This window comes from Hippoglossus hippoglossus, chromosome 24 (genome assembly GCF_009819705.1).
Source record: "Hippoglossus hippoglossus isolate fHipHip1 chromosome 24, fHipHip1.pri, whole genome shotgun sequence".
Classification (NCBI taxonomy): Eukaryota; Metazoa; Chordata; class Actinopteri; order Pleuronectiformes; family Pleuronectidae; genus Hippoglossus; species Hippoglossus hippoglossus.
In genome coordinates, this window is record NC_047174.1 from 20835271 (window position 1) to 20857349 (window position 22079).

The 22079-nt window shown below is 41.6% G+C and overlaps 2 long non-coding RNA genes across 2 annotated transcripts; one reads left to right on the forward strand and one right to left on the reverse strand.

Moving 5' to 3' along the window:
- The first annotated feature begins 3597 nt into the window (after positions 1-3597).
- On the forward strand, positions 3598-15499 carry LOC117758651. Its single transcript, XR_004613336.1, has 3 exons — positions 3598-3732; positions 11110-11113; positions 15489-15499. It is a non-coding gene; the product is annotated as an uncharacterized LOC117758651 (long non-coding RNA).
- A 1146-nt stretch (positions 15500-16645) lies between these two features.
- LOC117758652 lies at positions 16646-20646 on the reverse strand. The gene is made up of 3 exons (XR_004613337.1): positions 20633-20646; positions 16833-16835; positions 16646-16786 (listed from the first exon to the last, which is right to left on the reverse strand). It is a non-coding gene; the product is annotated as an uncharacterized LOC117758652 (long non-coding RNA).
- Between the last annotated feature and the right edge of the window lie 1433 nt (positions 20647-22079).

Genomic DNA, 22079 nt, shown 5'->3' on the forward strand with positions numbered 1-22079 from the left:
CTTTTGTGTTTTGAGTGGCTTGATCAACCACTATATACACTCACCGGCCACTTTACTAGGTACACCTTGCTAGTACCGGGTTGGACCCCCTTTTGCCTTTAGAACTGCCTTAATTTTTCGTAGCATAGATTCAACAAGGTTGGAAACATTCCTCAGAGATTTTGGTCCATATTGACATGATAGCATCACGCAGTTGCTGCAGATTTGTCGGCTGCACATCCATGATGCGAATCTCCCGTTCCACCACATCCCAAAGGTGCTCTATTGGATTGAGATCTGGTGACTGTGGAGGCCATTGGAGTACAGTGAACTCATTGTCATGTTCAAGAAATTGAGACTCATTAGACCAGGCAACGTTTTTCCAATCTTCTATTGTCCAGTTTTGGTGAGCCTGTGTGAATTGTAGCCTCAGTTTCCTGTTCTTAGCTGACAGGAGTGGCACCCGGTGTGGTCTTCTGCTGCTGTAGCCCATCTGCTTCAAGGTTCGACATGTTGTGCGTTCAGAGATGGTATTCTGCATACCTTGGTTGTAACGAGTGGTTATTTGAGTTACTGTTGCCTTTCTATCATCTCGAACCACTCTGCCCATTCTCCTCTGACTTCTGACATCAACAAGGCATTTTCGTCCACACAACTGCCGCTCACTGGATATTTTCTCTTTTTCGGACCATTCTCTGTAAACCCTAGAGATGGTTATGCGTGAAAATCCCAGTAGATCAGCAGTTTTTGAAATACTCAGACCAGCCCCTCTGGCACCAACAACCATGCCACGTTCAAAGTCACTTAAATCCCCTTTCTTCCCCATTCTGATGCTCGGTTTGAACTTCAGCAAGTCGTCTTCACCACGTCTACATGCCTAAATGCATTAAGTTGCTGCCATGTGATTGGCTGATTAGCTATTTGTGTTAACAAGCAATTGAACAGGTGTGCCTAATAAAGTGGCCGGTGAGTGTATGTCCCACTGTGTCAGTTGAGGGGCAGTTTTTTTGGTGCTGTTAACTTGTCTTCACTTGTTACCGGAGGCTAGTTTGGTTAGTTGACCTTTTACTGGCCCAGATTTGTAAAGTTTATCTTCTTGCATTTTTGTTCATGAAAACAAAATTAAAATACCATTTTTTTCAAAGAAACTATCTGTGGATCTCTGATCTTCCTGCTTGGTCCCTGACAGGGCCCCTGGCAGGTCTTGGGCCCATCAGTTTGGGGATTGGGCTTGGTTATGGTCTGGGCCCCGGTAATACTGTCTCTCTCTGGAGCCATCCTCTGTGTCACGTTCACACTAGCCACGGTCAAATTGTTAAGGTCTATCTGGCCATCTGCACAACATTACTGGCAATCACAGGTGTCTGCCTCAGCCAGATGACAGCGTTCATCTCTGGTATTTGACAGATCTTTGATGTAGACTTTATCATCATCTAGTGGTCTTGAATGCTTCTTTAGGCATTTGTAGTTATTTTTGTGTTCTCATCTGGACAGAAATTTGGATGTTGGTGGAGATTTTTTTTAAACTGTGGGAAAAATATTTTTGAAAAATATCCACTATAATGTAGACAGGGCTTAAGCCTCAGCCCACACATAAGCCTCTTACTTTTAGTTGCTCCTGGGCAACCGGAGTGCGTGTGAAAATGCTCTAGTGGTAACTTTAGTGTGGCCCTCTGATGAATGCTGACAGGGCCAGATTGATCTGGCAGTTACAATGAGCTGGTCTCCTCAGTGGCAGTGGGAAAGATAGCAGAGTTGACTTCAATGAAAGAGTGCAGGGCATACAAATTATCCAGTTAGAGGCCAGAGTCTGAACTTCTCACCTGGGTGAAGCTGTAGGGATTCAGAGCCATTTTATCAGGACAGTAAAAGAAACTAGTAGGCTAAACGTAGGCTTCTCTATTGTCTCCAACATGCGGCATAAGATCCCAACTACTCAGCTGACTTCCTCTGACCCAGAACAGATTTATAATGAACGCAAAGTATTCAGGCATTCATAGATTTGACTTCTCAGGGAATAAAGTAAGGTAGACTTGCACTTCCAGTGATCTTTCTGTAGATCATTATTGAAACTTTATGGTGATGGTAATTTGGCAGCAGCCTATGAACCAAAGAACACAATTATAATCATGAATAAATCCATGTAAGCACATTGGATCAATTTCTCAATCCAAGTTTTACTCAGCATCTGTGCCTGATGTTGAGTTGGCTTCTTGACGTCAAACATCAGTGTGATGGCTGGAACTGATTATCTAGTTGGTGAGGCATCTGATGACAGATGATAGTGATGATGATGATAATGATAATGATAATGATGATGATGATGATGATGATGATGATGATGATGATGATAATGCTACTTGCACCTGGTTTTAGCCAAACAAACTTAGTACCATGCATGGCTTGTAAACAGAGCCGGCCCCCCACTGCCTTGGTTCTGGCAATACTACTGACCATTTCCAATACTTGATCATTACATTACATTACATTACATTGCATTTAGCGACGCTTTTATCCAAAGCGACTTACAATAAGTGCATTCAACCATGAGGGTACAAACCCAGAACAACAAGAATCAAGAAAGTACAATTTCTTCAAAAAAGCAAAACTACAAAGTGCTATAAGTAAGTGCCATTTAAGTGCTACTAAATTGTTAGTTTTAAAATTGTATTCAAGGTATAGTCAGAAGAGGTGTGTTTTTAGTTTGCGGCGGAAGATGTGTAAACTTTCTGCTGTCCTGATCGAAAGCCAGACAACACCACCTCAGGAATTGCACCTGAAGAATTATTTAGATTAAGTAATACCTGTACCAAAGCATTCAGGTACAGTATACTGAGGCAAGAGACGTGGTTCTTTTTAACAAAATAGAATAATTTTTATTACAAAAATATCATGTCTTAAAAGGCAGTAAAATCCAGTCACACAAGGACGTGGGGGAAGGGGATCCTAATCAGGAGCTGAGGCTTACCAATGAGGGAATGGGTCGACGAGGAAGGAGGGATCCCAAAAACCAAAATACAACTTCGCCCCAGTCACACGTGAAGACCACGTGCATAAATACGTTGTAAAGTAAATCAAACCAGGGGGGGGGAGCAAGCACACAAAGGGGGAGACCACCACCCGGGAGCACCACCACCTTCGGCTCTCAGCAACTGAAAGGGATAGGGGAACACAGTCAGTAGGGTAACAGGCAAAAGAAATTAACCAATGTACAAATAAACACAATATACCAAAAACCTATGGGGTTGGGAGCCACCGGGTTACAAAATAATTAAACTAAGGCCCAAATTACTCAGAAAAGAGTATCAAAATTAAACAAAATTAGCCATAGCAATGGGGCAGGCACTTGACACAGCTAAACTAGGTTTGATAATCAATTAATATAATGACATGAAATAAACCAAAACTCCAATAATATCAGTTACCCAAAAGGGAACATAAAACATAATGCAACTAATTCTAAAACAACAAACAAAAAGAACTCTCAAATGAAAATTTTCATTATATTTCATTATAAATTCAATGAAATATACAAATCATCACAAACTAAATAAATGAAATAAACAATTCAAATAATGAGAAACTCAAACAATTCAGGACAAAAGAAGGGAAGTAACCCCACAGTCCACTCAAACATCTAGCATGTGACCCAAGCTAAAAGGGATCCAAAAGCTTAGCCAGATGTGCAGCTATGTTCAGGCCTCCACGCTGTGAAGGCGAAGCAGCCAAGGCATGCAGGCGATGCATGGGTAGGTGAGCCGAGCAAAGCCAAGCAGTGGAAGCAAAGCATCAAAAGCAGCGAGGCGAAGACAGCGAGGTAACAATCAGCTGAACAAAAGCAGTTAAACAAAACAAATTGGACAAGGCAAACATCCAAGGGAAGCAAAACAGCATTGTTTCTGTCATCAATTACGGGCTGAGCAGAAATGGCCCACGGTTCCTGTCACACAAAAGGGACCGAATTTATATTAACTTAATGTTGAGTGAGAGGAAGATGGTAACAAAATTGCCGTAAGGCGTACATACCGATCAGACTGCGTCCGTGCGGACACATGAGGGAGAGGAGAGCACCACGTTCACATCAACAGTGGCCAGCGGGCATCACGAGCCGGTCACACCATACGTGAATCTACATATAGGCAAGACGACCGATATAATTGCGCATTGAATGGGTAACTTCCCATGCAAGAAATTGCAGCTAATGCTAACCTACCTGCACTGGTGGACGGAGCAGGGAGGAAACACTGCGACCCGGCAGTGGGCTAGGCTACGTGCCAAAGAGCAGAGAGGAAGCAAGATAGACACTACTCCTTTTATAAGGTCGCCTCAGGTAGTGATTGGCTAACAAGGGCTGAGCACTGAGACTGACTCATTAAGCAGGGATGAAGCATTTCATCCTGCTACAATGAGATTAAATCAAAATTGCCCTTTTTAATAGAGATCCAATGGCTATGCTTAAAGACAGTGCTTTGGCTGTTTCAACTATAATGAATCCCAAATTACATAAACCCTGTGTTCAGTGAAAGCAGTGAACTGGTAGAGACATTTGTATAATTGTGGCAGAAAACAGATGTGAGGAGAAGTCAGGCTACTGTGTTAAGTGCACGACCAACGTGCTTCAGTCAATCACAACTTTTATTGATACTAAAATATATTTTAGCACAGGCATCTCAGAAGCAGCTGAAAGTCATGTTGAAAAATCCGGTTGTACACTACGGTTCAAAGGTTTGGGGTCACTTAGAAATTTCCTTATTTTTCAAAGAAAAGCACTGTTTTTTTTCAATGAAGATAACATTAAATTAATCAGAAATACACTCTATACATTGTTAATGTGGTAAATTACTATTCTAGGTGGAAACGTCTGGTTTTTAATGAAATATCTACATAGGTGTATAGAGGCCCATTTCCAGCAACGATCACTCCAGTGTTCTAATGGTACATTGTGTTTGCTAATCGCCTTAGAAGACTAATGGATGATTAGAAAACCCTTGAAAACCCTTGTGCAATGATGTTAGCACAGCTGAAAACTGTTTTGCTGGTGAGAGAAGCTATAAAACTGGCCTTCCTTTGAGCTAGTTGAGTATCTGGAGCATCACATTTGTGGGTTCGATTATACTCTCAAAATGGCCAGAAAAAGAGAACTTTCATGTGAAACTCGCCAGTCTATTCTTGTTCTTAGAAATGAAGGCTATTCCATGCGAGAAATTGCGAAGAAACTGAAAATGTCCTACAACGGTGTGTACTACTCCCTTCAGAGAACAGCACAAACGGGCTCTAACCAGAGTAGAAAGAGAAGTGGGAGGCCCCGGTGCACAACTCAGCAAGAAGACAAGTATATTAGAGTCTCTAGTTTGAGAAATAGACGCCTCACAGGTCCTCAACTGGCAGCTTCTTTAAATGGTACCCGCAAAACGCCAGTGGTTACGTCTACAGTGAAGAGGCGACTCCGGGATGCTGGCCTTCTAGGCAGAGTGGCAAAGAAAAAGCCATATCTGAGACTGGCCAATAAAAAGAAAAGATTGATATGGGCAAAAGAACACAGACATTGGACAGAGGAAGATTGGAAAAAAGTGTTATGGACAGACGAATCAAAGTTTGAGGTGTTTGGATCACACAGAAGAACATTTGTGAGACGCAGAACAGGTGGAAAGATGCTGGAAGAGTGCCTGACGCCATCTGTCAAGCATGGTGGAGGTAATGTGATGGTCTGGGGCTGCTTTGGTGCTGGTAAAGTGGGAGATTTGTACAAGGTAAAAGGGATTTTAAATAAGGAAGGCTATCACTCCATTTTGCAACGCCATGCCATACCCTGTGGACAGCGCTTGATTGGAGCCAATTTCCTCCTACAACAGGACAATGACCCAAAGCACACCTCCAAATTATGCAAGAACTATTTAGGGAAGAAGCAGGCAGCTGGTATGCTGTCTGTAATGGAGTGGCCAGCGCAGTCACCAGATCTCAACCCCATTGAGCTGTTGTGGGAGCAGCTTGACCATATGGTACGCAAGAAGTGCCCATCAAGCCAATCCAACTTGTGGGAGGTGCTTCAGGAAGCGTGGGGTGACATTTCTACAGATTACCTCAACAAATTAACAGCTAGAATGCCAAAGGTCTGCAATGCTGTAATTGCTGCAAATGGAGCATTCTTTGACGAAAGCAAAGTTTGAAGAACAAAATTAATATTTCAAATAAAAATCATTATTTCTAACCTTGTCAATGTCTTGACTATATTTTCTATTCATTTTGCAACTCATTTGATAAATAAAAGTGTGAGTTTTCATGGAAAACACAAAATTGTCTGGGTGACCCCAAACTTTTGAACAGTAGTGTATATGTAAACAGCTTCTCTCCGATCAACCTGGACAGGACAGCAAACAGTCGGGATTTTGATGAGTGTTTAGCTCGCAGTGAGGGAGCAACAAGCTGATTGGCAGATGCAGAGCAGAGTGAACGGGCTGGGGTGTAAGGTTTGACCATGTCCTGGATGTAGACTGGACCCAATCCGTTCGCAGCACGGTACGCAAGTACTAATGTTTTGAAACTGATGCGGGCAGCCACTGGTAACCAGTGAAGGGAGCGGAGGAGCGGAGTAGTGTGAGTGAATTTAGGTTGGTTAAAGACCAGTCGAGCTGCTGCATTCTGGATGAGCTGCAGAGGTCGGATGGCACTAGCACAGGGGTCGAATCAGTTTTCATATGATGAAATATGTTTTGCGGCTCCAGACTAATTTTATTTGGTAGGAGAGGGGGCAAAATGGCTCTGGATGGACTGAGTGAGAGAGCAAGGGAAGAAAGTAAAAGTAGTAGGTCAGATGACTTCTCTGTCTGGATTTTGAAGTCACCCAGAAGGACAAGTGGAGGGCCATTTTCTGGGAAGTTTGATAGGAGGACGTCTAATTCTTCCAAGAAATCTCCCAAAGGACCTGGTGGACGGTAAAGAACAACAATGGTTAATTGTACTGGATGAGAAACTGTCACAGCATAAAATTCTAAAGACAGTGGGGTAAAATGTGGCAGCGGGTAGAGAGAAACTCCATTTGGGGGAGATGAGTAAACCTGTACCACCACCCCTACCAGTGGGTCTGGGTATGTGGGTGAAATAGTGTGAACGAGTGCGAGGCCTATAGTATCTACGAGTAGATATCCGAACAGGGACGGAAAGTATACACATATTCAAATAAAAGGAAACAGAGCAGCGTTCTACTCAGCCTCCCCCGAAAGACTCCAACGAAAGACTCCTTTGTATTTATCCTCCGAGTCCTCATCCTCCGAGTCTTCACAGACTCTCAAACACTTGAGTGAAACAAAATCATCTAATCAACTCCACCTCTCCCCAGCTCATCTCTCCTGTCGTCGCCAGATCGTCCGTTCACAAGTGTGGTAACATATCTCGCCTTAGTGATTGAACTTCTACTGAACCTTTTGCTGCATATTTACTCCGTGCTCCCATTTTTGTCACAGAACAAGCTCCGCAACAGTCAACTGTTTGTTCACCTTCATCTGATTCTGAGAAACTTTATGGAGGACTAGGAGAATCTGTAGTCATGTGGTGACTGCGCCATCCGTATTCAGCTATTTCAAAAATGTATATTATATTTATATTATATGTATAATATCTAAAATCAATGATAATCAATAATAAGAAAAGAGATCTAATATTTGTAAGTGCCATGTTCAGGGCCACTGAGAGACAGAGATAGATGAGCAGATGGTGGTTTATGTGTGGTTATGGATCAGATTATTGAAATTAAGTCTGTCTGGCAGTGATTAAGAGAGGAATTGACGAATAAAATTCCCTGCAATTAGGCATGATTCAGATGGCACTGGTGATGTAATAGATGGTAGTGAAGAGTGCACCTGGTTCATGTGAGGTCAGTATCCAATCACATAACTGTGTGAATGATGGTAGATGACCCGGGCTCAACAGCTGCATGTTGATTGGTCGTGTGGTGTAGGATGATGTGATTAATGGAGCATCGTTTGCAAGCTAGTGCAGGCTGTCAACTTGAGCTGCGCTGCTCTAATCATGTGACATGCCTCACTTTTCACAATCCTCTATCATACACACCCTCCAAATTTGACAGTCTATTTAAGCTGCAAAGATGTCCCATATCTCCCTTTTCTTGTTAAAACCTCTCCTGTTCCAATATTGCTGCCTGCCGATTCAGCCCCTCCACCACCCCAGCATCCAGAAAAGATCTTTGCTCATCACACCCCATTGTATCAATGTAATCATATCCGGGGAAGTGATTAAGTAGAAGCCAAACTCCATCTTCTGCTGCTGCAATAAATATTGTGAGCGTGAGTAGTCTGACTGAAATGTCCCAAGAGAGCAGCTGGGATCCCCAAATGTTGAAATGAATGCGATCGTGCTTAAAATAGATATTGCACTTCCATAAAACTGTAAGACAGTCAGTGTGAATGTGAATGATTGTTTGTATCTGTAGGTTCTGGGATTGGCTTCAGCCCCTCCTGCGACTCTATAATGATAAGAAGTGTAGATAATGGACAGATTATTATTATTACTATTATTGTTGTTGTTCTGAATATTGCAAATGTGCAAAAAGTTAAAGTTAATGTACAATATGTAGAACTCTAACCATACTATGTATGGTCTTAAGTGTAAAATGATAATGAGATAAGTAGTTTAATAATTCCACAATAAGGAATTATTAAACTACTTATCTCATTATCATTTTACACTAAATATTTGTAATTATTAATGTAGTAATTGAATTATTACACTCAATATTTATTAAACATTGATATGTAAAAACAAACCCAACGAAAAGTGCAAGGTTTATATGATGTAGTTTAACATAGAATGAATGGAAAAATGAAAAGGGTTATTGTTTATGGTGATAATTTAGATGCTTTTGGTTAATGCAAAAATTTGGTTTAAGATGATATTGGTGTCAGCTTGACCTCTTTAAGAACAATGTTGTATAACTTGTTTTGACCAGACTTGGCTGCAATATGGGAAATACCAATTCCTACTTGTATCTTTTTCTGGCCAAAGAACATGCCTAAGCACACACACAATTGACAGACACACACACACACACACACACACACACACACACACACACACACACACACACACACAGAATATGAGGACGAGAGAGCACTCCACATACACTTCAAGTAAGGACTTACAGGAAAGGAAAAACGCACTTGCACACGTTATTACTGGCAACAATGTTGCTTATCAAACAGTATAAAAGCTGCAGCTGATATGTAATAAAACGAACTCCTCCACTGCAAGTCTGCCTCTGTATATGCTTCTGTGTATTCTTCACGATAAATCTTCTACAACAATGAATGCTCTTTGACATAATGAACAGGTTCGAAATCGAGCAGGGGTCTCGGGCTGAGTCAGCAGAACCGCGGAGAACACAAAGGCTGGTTGGGTAGTGGCCCGATGTGAAAATCCTCACCACAGGCAGGATGGCAGAAACGTTAACAGAGGAAAACACCAACCATGGGCAGACAGGACCCAGGAGGGCTAAAGCAGATTTTGAGGTTTGGGAAAGAAGGCTGAGGTGATTTTTCGTGATTCTGACAAGGCAGGTAAGTAGGTCTGTTTGGTGAGTGGAGTACGGTTGATTAAGTGGGAGTGCCAGACAGGCTGTGTGAGGAGGAGGCTGAATGAATGGAAAAGTACTGAAAGGGACAGAGAGAGACGGCGTGCGATCAGAGATTTGAGCGATTTGATTTGGCAGATTAGCAACAACTGTACCGTGAATGTAACAATCATGTGTGATACTACGCATGGAGATAGTGATGGTATGATATGGCAGGATATAAATAGAAAGAAAAAAGATAGGAGCAACAGTGAGGGCTACAAATATGAGGAGGGAGGATGAACAAACTGAATGGAAAGAAATGGTAATGTTAAAAAAAGAGAGGCATTTTCACCCACTTAAACTGACTAAAGCAACTGAGAAAGAAATTGGTAAGATCAAGTTTGCTAAGTACTGTGCTGTATATAAGCAACAGGAGGCTTTTGATCTTTGCAACTGCAACGGTGAAAGAATCAGTGCTCATATCCTACGGAATGCAGCAAAGCTTAGAGGTGTTATTCACGATGTACCTTTATCAATGATGATGGAAGAGATATTTCAAGAAGTGAAAGGAGGAAAGGTGGTGAAAGCTACAAGGCTACAAACTCAAAGATAGGGTATAAAATCAGATTGCCTGTCAATAGTTCTTGGGTTTCAAACTGCCATGCCCAGGAGAGTACAAATGGGATATTTAAGTAATGATGTCAGAGACTTTATCCCAGTACCGGTCAAGTGACAAGGAATGGGACACACCACAGGACTGTGTAAAGGAAATTTAAGATGTGCAAGTTGTAGAGTTGAACATGACTATAGAAAATGTGGTCAAGATGACAAAAAAAGGTGCTGCAACTGTGGTGGTGCTCACAGGGCTGCTTTTGGAGGATGCCCTGCCCAAAGACAAGCTAGAGAGGTGAAGAAGTATGATGTAATAAACCAGGTATCTTATGTTGATGTAGTTAAAAAAGGAAAGGAAAGTGAGATAGCCAGTTTCGGGGCTACACATGTGGTTAATAGTGTGAAAGAGCCAGAGAACAAACCAATAATAGAGGTTCCGCCTCCTACAGCAAGTCAGAGACAAACCCATGTATAAAGAAGATTAATGAGAGTACTCTGATTGTGGATAAAATCAACTCTTTCACTTTCATCTGCAAGACTGTGACTGTGGAAATACAACAAAAGAGAAACAGTTATAGAATAAAGATAGTGGTAGAGGGAGCTATAGAGATACTGGGGATTAAAGAAGTTATGGCTGAACTGATTCATGAGATTTTGAGGCCTTCTAATTAGTTCTGTCTCCAGGGGATTAGCTTCATATAAAGCTATGAAATTATTTCAATCAGGAGAGACTTCAATTCAGCGTTTTAACAATATTCTTTGACATGCGCACAGAAAGTGATGTGAATGTTTGTCTGAAGTATTTTGGCGTTTTAGACCCCTATGTGATGTCATCGGGATTAGATGGGGGTGAAGCAGAACGTAGTACAGGAATTCCCCCCGGGGTCTAGACACTGGTGGTGGTTCAATCAATCAATCAATTCAATTTTATTTGTATAGCCCATTTTCACGAGAAATGTCATGGTCTCTACTTCTCCTCCAACCCTTCTCTCTGTTCCCTCCCCCCTTGTCTCTCTGTTTGTGCGTGTGTGTGGACGCGGCTTCCTGCTCCTGAGCTCTGGCAGCTGGCACATCTGATGCTCATCACCTAATCACCTCCTGCAGTACTTCAACCTCGGCTTTCCTCCCAGTCTTCGCCAGATCGTTACCGTCATACCTAACGTCTTGTTTCCCTGTGTTCAGTACCATCCCAGCCTGCCAGCCTGCCAGCTCCTGATCAACACCAACTGCTACCTGCCCACCGTCAGCTGCCTTCACTATTCCCCTCTCCCGTCTGCTGAGCCACGGGACCCCTCACAGCCACTCCACCGCTGTTCTGCCTGCCCCCCCCCCACGTGAATCCAACTATTATTCTCAGTTTCAATTAACTATTAAACTACATATTTGAGTCTGTCCTGCATTCTTGGTCTGAAACTTCAGTGATCATAACAACAAAATGCAGATGTAACAAAGAAACAGGATAGCAATGGATCATCGCTTCACTCTCACCTTACATTACATGAGTATAAGAAGGCCTTAGAGGGAATTGGATATACAGCTCCAGGATAAGATCAATTATGTTATGCAGTGTTTAGGCAACGACCAGATGTGGTCCTGGAAATTATATTGAACCTGTTGTTACCTTCCTAAGGGCCAGTATCTCGGCTCAGACCCATAGTTGGGAGCTCACTGGTAGTTTGGCTTGCTGTCTGGCCGGTAACCAGTGACAATATTGCACAGGTTGAAAAAAAAGGTAAAATCAGTTTCTGGTTACGAATAGGGAGCAGATTAACAGTCACTTCTGGATATTTATAGGGCTAGAATTCAGTCCAGAGCTCTAAGGTTCAGTATTTGGGCAATTAAAAGGATGCTTAACTGCCCGAAGCAGATGAATTATCTTTATTTAAAAGGCTCAAAGTTGTCATTGGCACATTGGGTTAAGTTAAAGGGGTATGGAGAGGAACAGCCTGCAGAAAAGGTACTGGGTGACCGTTGGGAGTATTTGCAAAGGAGAGGCTAAATGTTTGGTTGGAATATTAACACTGTAGCAGAAGAAGTTGGTTTAAATAGATGAGATTATGGACCAAACACAGTGTGGGGTAATGTTCCCCCATGGATATTTCCAGTGCCCAATGTGGACTTGTTCAGTCTCTACTGCAATTCTTAAAGAGATAGTTCACTGAAAAATGCCGATGGAGGGGTGGGTGAACTTTTTGAGTCCACAAACCCTTTTTTTCAGGGTTAACCGCTTTGCAGCCCAATCCATTACAATTGAATTAACTGGTGATCAAACGTAAAAAAACAACAGAAAAAAAATGAAATCTTCTTCTACCAAGTGTCCGGAAGCCCCGACATTCAAATTCGACTCGAAACGGCATCATTTACACCATGGCAGGAATGTGCATGACCATACTTCGTGGCCCAAGTTACTCAGTCCGATATTATAATTCTTATGTAGATGAAACACACAGATACCAGCATCCTGACCAATCTCTCATTTTGCCTTTTCAATACTAAATTTTGATGATGATGCCGAGGTCATTCTGTTCGCTTCCCCTGCAAGTAGTATTTTGGGTGATCTGTTTAGCAAATTGGGAGGAATCTGGAGTGATATTCAATATGAAACCATGCTTTGAAGGCAAGTCAAAAAAGTGTTGTTCAGTCCTGTTTTCTTTAATTCGATTTATTAGTCTCTGACCAACAAACATTTGTCATGCTTTTACCTATTCTTGTCTTGATTACTGCAATGCACTTTACCTCAGTATCAGTCGGTCCAAAATGCTACCGCTTGAATATTACCGGTAAGAGCATTAGCATATCACCCCTGTGCATTCCTCTACAATGAATTCAAATTGATTGATTTGATTCTATTATTCACTTTTAATGCCTAAATGGCCTAGTTCTGAAATACATTTCAAATTTATTGAGCTGGTATGTGACCTCTCAACCGCTGAGATCTGGAGATGGAGCCTTGCTTGTTACTCCAAGGTTGCAGTTTGTGACAAAGGGAGATCAAACTTATTTTGTTAGAGCCCCCATACTTTGAAATCTATCTACCGAACTCTCTTTCTGAAAGCTTTGATCTACATGTATTTTTATTGTTTTTACTTCTTTTATTTTATTCATTTTGGTTGCTTTATTGCTTATGTAATTTTACTAAACTGCCTTGTCTTTTTTTTTGGGGGGGGGGGGGGTTATGTCCTCTTGCTTAGCACTTTGTAAAATTGTTAAGACAAGTGCTATAAAAAGTATTATTATATTACAGAGTAAGTTTACCTTTGGCTTTTAAAGAACCATCAAACACGGCAATCAGCAGGATCTCCCACTCTTACCCCCACCCGTGGGTGCACTTCAGGGATCCAGGTTGCTTCTTTGTCTTGATTCGGCTCTGGCCTTTTCACAGGGCAACCCCCTATTGTGAAGTTACTTAGACATTCTGGATACGTCCATTCCTAACAACCCCTTCCCCCCCAGAACACACACACACACACACACTTACACACACAACTTACACAACTTAAGTGAGTTAATCACAGCATTTCACTGCAATGGACTTCTACACACAGACAAATATTGCTGGAGCATGATGAAATGGTGGAAGCTGCTACAGGGCCTCAGAGCAAGAATTCAACAATGGACTCTTCTTCTGTGGGTCTTTGAAAGGCCTCTCCAGCAGAATGTGACTTCTAACGAAGCAGATTGAGTTATTGAGGCTATAAATATTCAGATTGTCTCTGGACTAATGTTTATTGGGTGGTAAAAGGAGGGTTTGTTCATCTCTCTTTCTCCCTCTCTCTCTTGCTGCCTCAATTGGTAATGTGCATGGAAGATTGTATGGAAACAGTGATATAATCAAGCTTTGTGTAAATTTGTTGGAGTTGTCAACTGGTAACCTACAGAGGCCTTGTTGATCCCATATGCTAAGCAGTCACTGCTGTAACATTTACTTCAAAATTCATCTCCAACACAATGCTGTTTTTGCACTTCTTCAATTTGTCAACATACAATTACGGAGTACTGTGACATTTGTGTAATTAATTCCATCACTTCTAGTGAGGCCTAGGTACATAATTGATGTCCCTTTACATTTTTTTTCTAGTCTTTGGGGTCTTTTGAATCTTGAATGTTATCAAATTCTCTATCCCAATCTTTACATTTTTCACAACTATTTGCTTCTGTTATCCACTGACTCATACTCCATGACCTTGACCTGGTCTGCTGTTTATTTATGTAGCAAATTAAAAAACAACAAATGCTCAGAAAAGAAAGTGTTGCACATAGATGCACTGTATGGAGGTGTGTTTGAATGGGTGAATGGAAAAAACTACTGGAAAGTCATCAAGACTAGAAAATATAATAAAAACAGACATTTAGCATTTTAACATAATTTGCAGAGCAATCAGAATATGATATAATGTGATTGATGAGCCACAAGCCTTCATAATTGAAGAGAATACACATTTTTTACATACATGAAACCTTTTCACCACTATGAGGCCAACATTTTCAATTATTTACAGAGTAACAGGGTCCACATAGGTAACATAGTCTGGTACTTAAATTTGTAATGTGGAATTATGTTTACAACCCTCAAAGTGTGTCCAGGTTTATTTGCATAAATGTGACTGCTACACTGTCTGAGAAGTATGTTTATGTACTGATTTTTGCAAATGTTAACAATAGATGGTTAGTAAGTTCACCAGTAAGTTCAGACTACATGTGTCCAATGTACATCATCCAGGGTGACCTGGTGTCCACTTGTGATTTTACATCGACTTTACTAGTGCAGTACCAGTTCTAAATCTGCCTGTTTGGAATGGGCTGTTTTCTTGGAACGTGGTACTGCTGTTCGCAGCTTTCTTTCTGGAAGTATATTAGAACTTTAAAATAGAAACAACAATAACACATTTCAAAATACTTGTACTAACACTGGGTTTGGGTCGTTGCTGCTGCTGGAAGCAATGTGACCATCCTCCCCACATCTGAAACAATACCACAGCTTAGGTCTAGGCAACTAGGCCGTGATTTGTTTGACTTCTTTCATTTCTGGTTCACACTTTGTCTTTTTAGTCTTGTCTTTTTGCTTTTTGCCTTTTTTTACAGGTCTCTCAGTGCTGCAAGCTTTGAGTTGCACAATCCGAACTTGAAGATCTGCAATCTGTTTTCTGAGATCATTTGTGGCAGCAGAGGGAGCACCCTTATCTAAACCAGGGACAAAGTTATTCATATACCTGGACATACATGTGGTCTGCAAGTGTGAAAGAGCTCTTGTTATAGCAATCCCTAGATGTTCTTTAATTCTTGTTGCTTTACTTTTCTGCTTATCCTCGTCAGTACGTAACAGAAGAAGCAGTTAAGCAAAAGATGGAGGCTTAGTTTTGTGGTGCTCAAGTTGGTGGCTTGTTATCAACTGGCAATTCGAGCAGCCGCAACAGAACTGTCTAAGAAGTTTTCTATCAGCATCACTGGTCACTGGCACTGGTTCTGCAGGAGGTTCAAGATCCTTATCTTGGGCCACAGATTCTCATATCCTAGCCAACTCCTCCCTTAAAATGTCTTCAAATGATTTGCTTTCTGATCTTTCAGCTCAGTAAGGTAAGCTGTTGTTGCAGAAGCACTATCCTCACTATTATTTACACTTGCAAGGCTCTGAATGTGGTGTATAACCGGCTTGCGGCTCCCTCACTGCGAGGGACACCTAGCTACTCAACAACATCACTTTTAACAGGGTAAAAAGAACTTGGAAACCTCAGAGAGAGCCACATGTGATGGATCCCTCTCCCAGGACGGACAGAAGTGCAATTGATGCCAAGTGTAAAGGAGAACATCAGAAAGATAAGGGTATTTGCAGCATTGATTAGAATAAACACTTTGGAGCATAATGGAAGGTAAATGAATTGATGGATTATTGTCAGTAATGGTCGAGTATCTGAGGAGAAATATTGTTGTGGTAGTGGGGCGTGATCAGCGTTGGCTGCAGGAGGGAGGGAGTGGGGATGGGGTTCTGGGAGCTGTGCCAGGGAGAGAGTCTGATTGTGCACAGGTGTTCCAGGTCAACTAATGACTCTCTCCTCTTTATCAGCAGTAGCGCGCTGGGACGGGCGGCCCAGAGCAGGAAGACAACGGCTGGAGATAGAGCCAGTGTGTATATATATTTATGTGTGTAGATACGAATAATAAAAGCAACCATTACAAAAATCATACGGTCCTGGTATTCCCGATGAGATACCACGGCCACAGAGCGGTCTGTTACAATTGTATATCAAGCAGTCTTGTTGTAATCATAGTCCATGGTCAGCAGCCACCACGATCATGATCCACCATCAAGATCGGATGCCACCATAGTCCACAATCATTATCCACTGCCGCCATCAGGATCCACCATCAGCTGCCACCTCGATCGTGGTCCACCACCACTATCAGATGCCAAAACGATACAGGATCCGCCATTATTATCACGATCAGCCAGCAAGATACAGTATCCACCATTATTATCACGATCAGCCAGCACAATACAGAAACCGCCATACAGGATCCGCCATTACGATCACGATCTCTGATTAGCGATCCACCATCATAATCCACGATGTGGCCACAGCCACGGCCCTGGATTTGCGGACGATGAGGCAAAGGGACTCTGGGGAATGTGGTCTCTTTTCCTGGTTCTTGTCAGGACACGTGCTGCAGCATTTTGGACAAGCTGCAGAGTCTTTAACGACTTACTGCTGGAGCCTGATAATAAGGAATTACAATAATCAAGTCTGGATGTAACAAAGGCGTGGACTAGTTTTTCTGCATCTTTTTGAGAAAGGACATGAAAGTTAAGCAAGTGGAAGAAGGCGGTCCTAGAAATTTGTTTTAAGTGAGAATTAAAGGACAAATCAGGATCGAAGGTCACTCCCAAGTTCCTGACTGTTTCATTGGAAGCAAGGGCAATGTCGTCTACTGCAGCTACATAATGTATCTCTAAGGTGTTTAGGACAAAGTATTGGAACCTCTGATTTATCTGAATAATGCTTGGAGTTTAGTTCATTGATTACACTGTTCTGGTTTTATTGACAAGTATAACTGGGTGTCATCCGCATAGCAGTGGGAAGTTACAGAGTTTGTCCTGATAATGTTTCCAAGTGGAAGCATATATAATGAGAATATAATTGGGCCGAGCACAGAACCCTGTGGAACACCGTGATTAACTTTGGTGCGCATAGATGACTCATCATTAATTTGCACAAATTGAAATCGATCTGAAAAATAGGATTTAAACCAGTTTAGGGCGGTTCCTTTAATGGCAATTAACTGTTGACTGTCTAGTCCTGTACTAGAATTTGATGGTCAATCGTGTTGAATGCTGCACTAAGATCTAACAGGACAAGGACAGGCACAAACCCTTGATCTGAGGGTATTAGTGCCAACTGAGGGCAGGAGATGGTTGATTTTATATCTAATAGTTAGAATTTTATCATTAAAGAAGTTCATAAAGATATTGCTATTTAGGGATCGAGGAATACTGGGTTCGGTGGAGGTGTGACTCTCTGTCAGCCTGGCTACAGTGCTGAAGAGAAACCTGGGGTTGTTTTTATTTTCTTCTATTAGTGTGGAGTAGTAGGCAGCTTTTGCTTTGTGGAGGGCCTTCTTATATGCTTTAACACTATTTTTCCAGGCTAAGTTATTTTCAACATGGTTGTAGGAGCGCCACTTCCTTTCTAGTTCTCTTGACACTTGTTTTTATCCATGTGTGTTGGAATTATACCAGGGAGCTAATTTACTATGTTTTACACGTTTCTTTTTTAGAGGCGCTATTGAGTCTAATGTTAATCGTAATGACTTTACAGAGCTATCGACAAGATTGGACGGATAATACAGGATTAAATGTAATTGTGATTATTTCCTTAAATTTAGCTACAGCACTATCAGGTAGACATCTAGAAAATTAGTTTTTTTATTAGTGGCATATATTCTGATAATGAAAAATCGAAGGTTATTAAATTATGGTCTGATAGAATCGGATTACGTGGAAGTACTATTAGATGTCCAATTTTGAGACCGTATGATAGTACAAGGTCAAGTGTGTGGTTACAACAATGAGAAGGTTGGTGTACACACTGACTGAAACCAATTGAGTCTAGTACTGAAATAAGTGCTACGCTAAGGCTATCATTATTATTGTCAACATGAATATTAAAGTCACCGACAATAATAATTTTATCGGTCTTTAGGACTAGATTTGATAAAAATTCAGAATAAGCCCCTGGAGCACGGTAAACTACAGCAAATATGATTGGCTGTTGGTATTTCTTGGATTGGTGTGGAAGACTAAGAACAAGACTTTCAAATGAGATGTAGCATAGTTCAGGTTTAGGATTAATTGATAGACTGGAGTTAAAAATAGCAGCAACTCCACTTCTTCGGCCAAAGTCTCGGCGAACGTGTGTTTTTACATGACTGGGGGGAGTAGATTCATTTAGGCTGACATATTCATCGGGATGCAGCCAGGTCTCAGTGAGGGACAATAAATATTTTTTTTGATCTGAGACTAGTTCATTTACTAAAATAGCCTTTGATGATAGTGATCTTATGTTTAAAAGTCCACATTTAAAAGTCTTTGTTGTTGAGTTGTTGCAGAGGTTGTGTTAATTTGTATTAGATTTTTGTGTAGAATTCTACCTCTGTTATTGTTTGATTTACATAATTTAATAGGACGGTGGACAGACACAATCTCTATGGGGTTGTGGTTGTGTGACTGATCCAGAGGGAGCGCAGAGAAGTGTGTAGCACTGCAGCTCTGCTTCCTGGTCCCAACTCTGGGTTGTCATTTTATAGACTGGGTAATATTCCTAGATAACAGAGCTGCTCCATCCCAAGTGGGATGAACGCCGTCTCTCCTAACAAGACCAGGTTTCCTCCAAAAAGTTTGCCAATTATTTACAAAGCCCACACTATTTACAGGACACCACCTCGACAGCCAGAGGTTAAAAGACAACATGCGGCTAAACATGTCATCACCTGTTGTGTTAGGAAGAGGTCCAGAGAAAACTACAGTGTCCGACATCATTTTTGCAAAAGCACACACCGACTCCACATTAACTTTAGTGACCTCCGACATACGAAGCCGGGAGTCGTTGCTGCCGACGTGAATCACGATCTTACTGTATTTACTTTTAGCTTTAGCCAGCAGCTTCAGTTTGATTCGATGTCGCCGGCTCTGGCCCCTGGCATGCAATTGACTATGGTCCCTGGTGTCGCTAACCTCATGTTTCTCAGGACCGAGTTGCCAATGATCAGAGTTTGATTCTCAACGGGTGCATCGTTGAGTGGAGAGAATCTGTTTGAAACATGAACTGGTGGGTCTTTAATCGTGGGCTTTAAGATAGCACTATGCCCCCTCTGGACAGTCACCCAGCCGCCCTGGGCTCCCAGCTGCTCGGGACAAGTCGAGGGACTGCTAGCGGAGGCTAAGCTAGGTAGCTCCACGGCGGCAAGCGGGGGGTTGCTAACTACAGCTAAAGTAGGTTCTAAGCTGCGGAGCCGAGCTTCTAAGTCGCTAAGCCTCGCCTCCATCGCTACCAATACAGTGCATTTGTTACATGTACCACTACTGTTAAAGGAGGCAGAGGAGTAAGTGAACATCAGACACTCGGAGCAGGAGAGAGCAGTGGAGCAAGAGGGAGGGAGAGAAGCCATCGCTAATATATTAGCCTCTTAGCCTACGAGGCTGAGCTCAAACAGAAAAATCCGGTGACACGCAGATGGAAAGACACAGAGACCTTTGTATGTAAAGTGCCTTGAGATAATGTATATAATGAATTCGCACCATACAAATTAAATTGAAAAAAGAAATTGAAAAGAGAATTGAAACACCCCAATAAAAAAAGGTAAAACGTCAACACAACTGAAACCATTCTTTCAATAGTTTGTCAATGTTCACCAGAGTTCAGAATGTAGCCACCCACCGACCCCCTGCAACTGCAATTTCTACAACCTTAATCCGGTTGGAGCTGTTTATTATGACTTAGATGCTGATTTGGATGTAACTCTCCCTTCAATATGTCATTTTGTTCCTGTCTGAGCTATAAAATTGGTTGTAGCAGTGTTGCTCTGCTTGTAACTCTTCACCCCAGACTAAATAAGTTGTCAGCAGCTTCTTCACAGTAACCAGAGCAATCCGTCAGGAATGTTAATATCTCAATGTATATCCTCCCTCACGGCGTCTCCTCAGCCACATGTGACACATCCTGCGGTCATGCAGAGAAACCAACAGGATGGAAAAAGAGGAGAAAATGTGTAAAAAAGGAAGTAAGAGTATCTGAAAACGAGGTGTAATTGCCAGTGGCAAAGTTACATGCCTGTTTAGTGGTGGGAGGGTTTAAATGTGTGTAAATATCTGTGTACCCATAAAGTATTGACCTTGTGAGTGTGTCTGTATGTAGAATATGCATGTGTGTGGGCAGAGAGGTAGTTAATTTGTTTTATATCAAACTAGCGGATATGCACAATGACCCTGTAACATGTATGCAATGTAAACCTCTTCCAGGAAAGGTTATATATACTCTGCACTCTGGGGATCAGTGCACTGCACAGTGCTTCAATGATTCAATGCTAAGCTGCTCAACATGCTTTATCACCAGCTGTGATTGAACACTAAATGGGGTCATTTTCTTTTTCTGTTTTGATTAGATAGTTATTCATGTTTAAGTATATATCATAGAGTTAACTTACATACTTCAAACATAATATTTTCCTTTTGAGAAAAGATTATTTTCTTGGATTTCTATTTCTTTAAAAAAGAGGATTTGTTTTCTCTCTGACTGCGTCAGAGTAATGAGTAGCTCCCACAGAAAGCTACTGTGTTGAATAAGTGACTGTAAACACTCAGGGAATGTTAATTAAGCCTCTCACACAACCTAACAGATTCAGTGGGTAATTTTGTGCTCTGGGGACAAGAACACCTCATACACCTCAAAGCTGCAGCTTCAGTTTAAATTTGTTGAAAGCAGAGCTGGCCTTTCTGCCTCCATATGTGAGGACTGCACAGTGGCCTGTCTAGTATTCACTTGCTGAATAATGACGGGAGCATGTTATAATATTTCATTTAAAATAAAGCAAAGACAGCAGCAATGTCAACATTTGTAAGAAAAACAAGCAAGAAAACTTCACTGCACTTAACACCTGGGGCCTGGACTATGAAGCAGGATTTGTCGTTGTCAAGGTAACTTCAGGTTTAACACTGAGTTCAGAGAAGTAGAAAAAAAGTTAATGTGTGATTCCAATCATCTGTAAAGACATCTGCTTCTTCTTTATTAATTCTAACTTTTTCTTTTATCCCTGTCTGGATCCTGTAGATCCATCACTCTGTCCTTGGTAGGTTTTGATCGCACTGGAGCAGGTTAGCAGTTCCGCATAAGTTACCGTGGCGATTTACCTTGGTAAGAAGTGAACCAGCTAAGGTACACAACTGAAGACATGTCCCTAACATCCGCTGGTGGTCGCTAACATCCACTAACATCAACTTGTGGTAGGCATTAATTAGTGCGGTAGATGAAACGAGGGATATTCTCCATCTTGTCCCATGTTCTAAAAGGGGAGAGCGTTTAGTTTAAAAAGGCAGCGAGGTAATGATGTCTGATCTACTGAGCGGGCCACATAGCTTTCATAGTACTGCCATATAAGCCAGTAGCCAGTCAGATTTACCTGTAACCTCAGCGTACCCCAAGGCCGTAGTCATGAAGTGAACATTGGGGGGGGACCAAAATCTCACAACTCATTAATAACACATGAGATTAATTTTTATGTATTTTGTTATTTAAAACAATGTGTAACCAGGAGTGACACTAGAAGTATAGTTTTACGTGTGGGTGCCGAAATGTGAAATGTGATGAAGTCATTATATGTAAATCAGTTGTATTGTATTCATCACATTTTGGTGAGAGTTAATGAAAATATATTT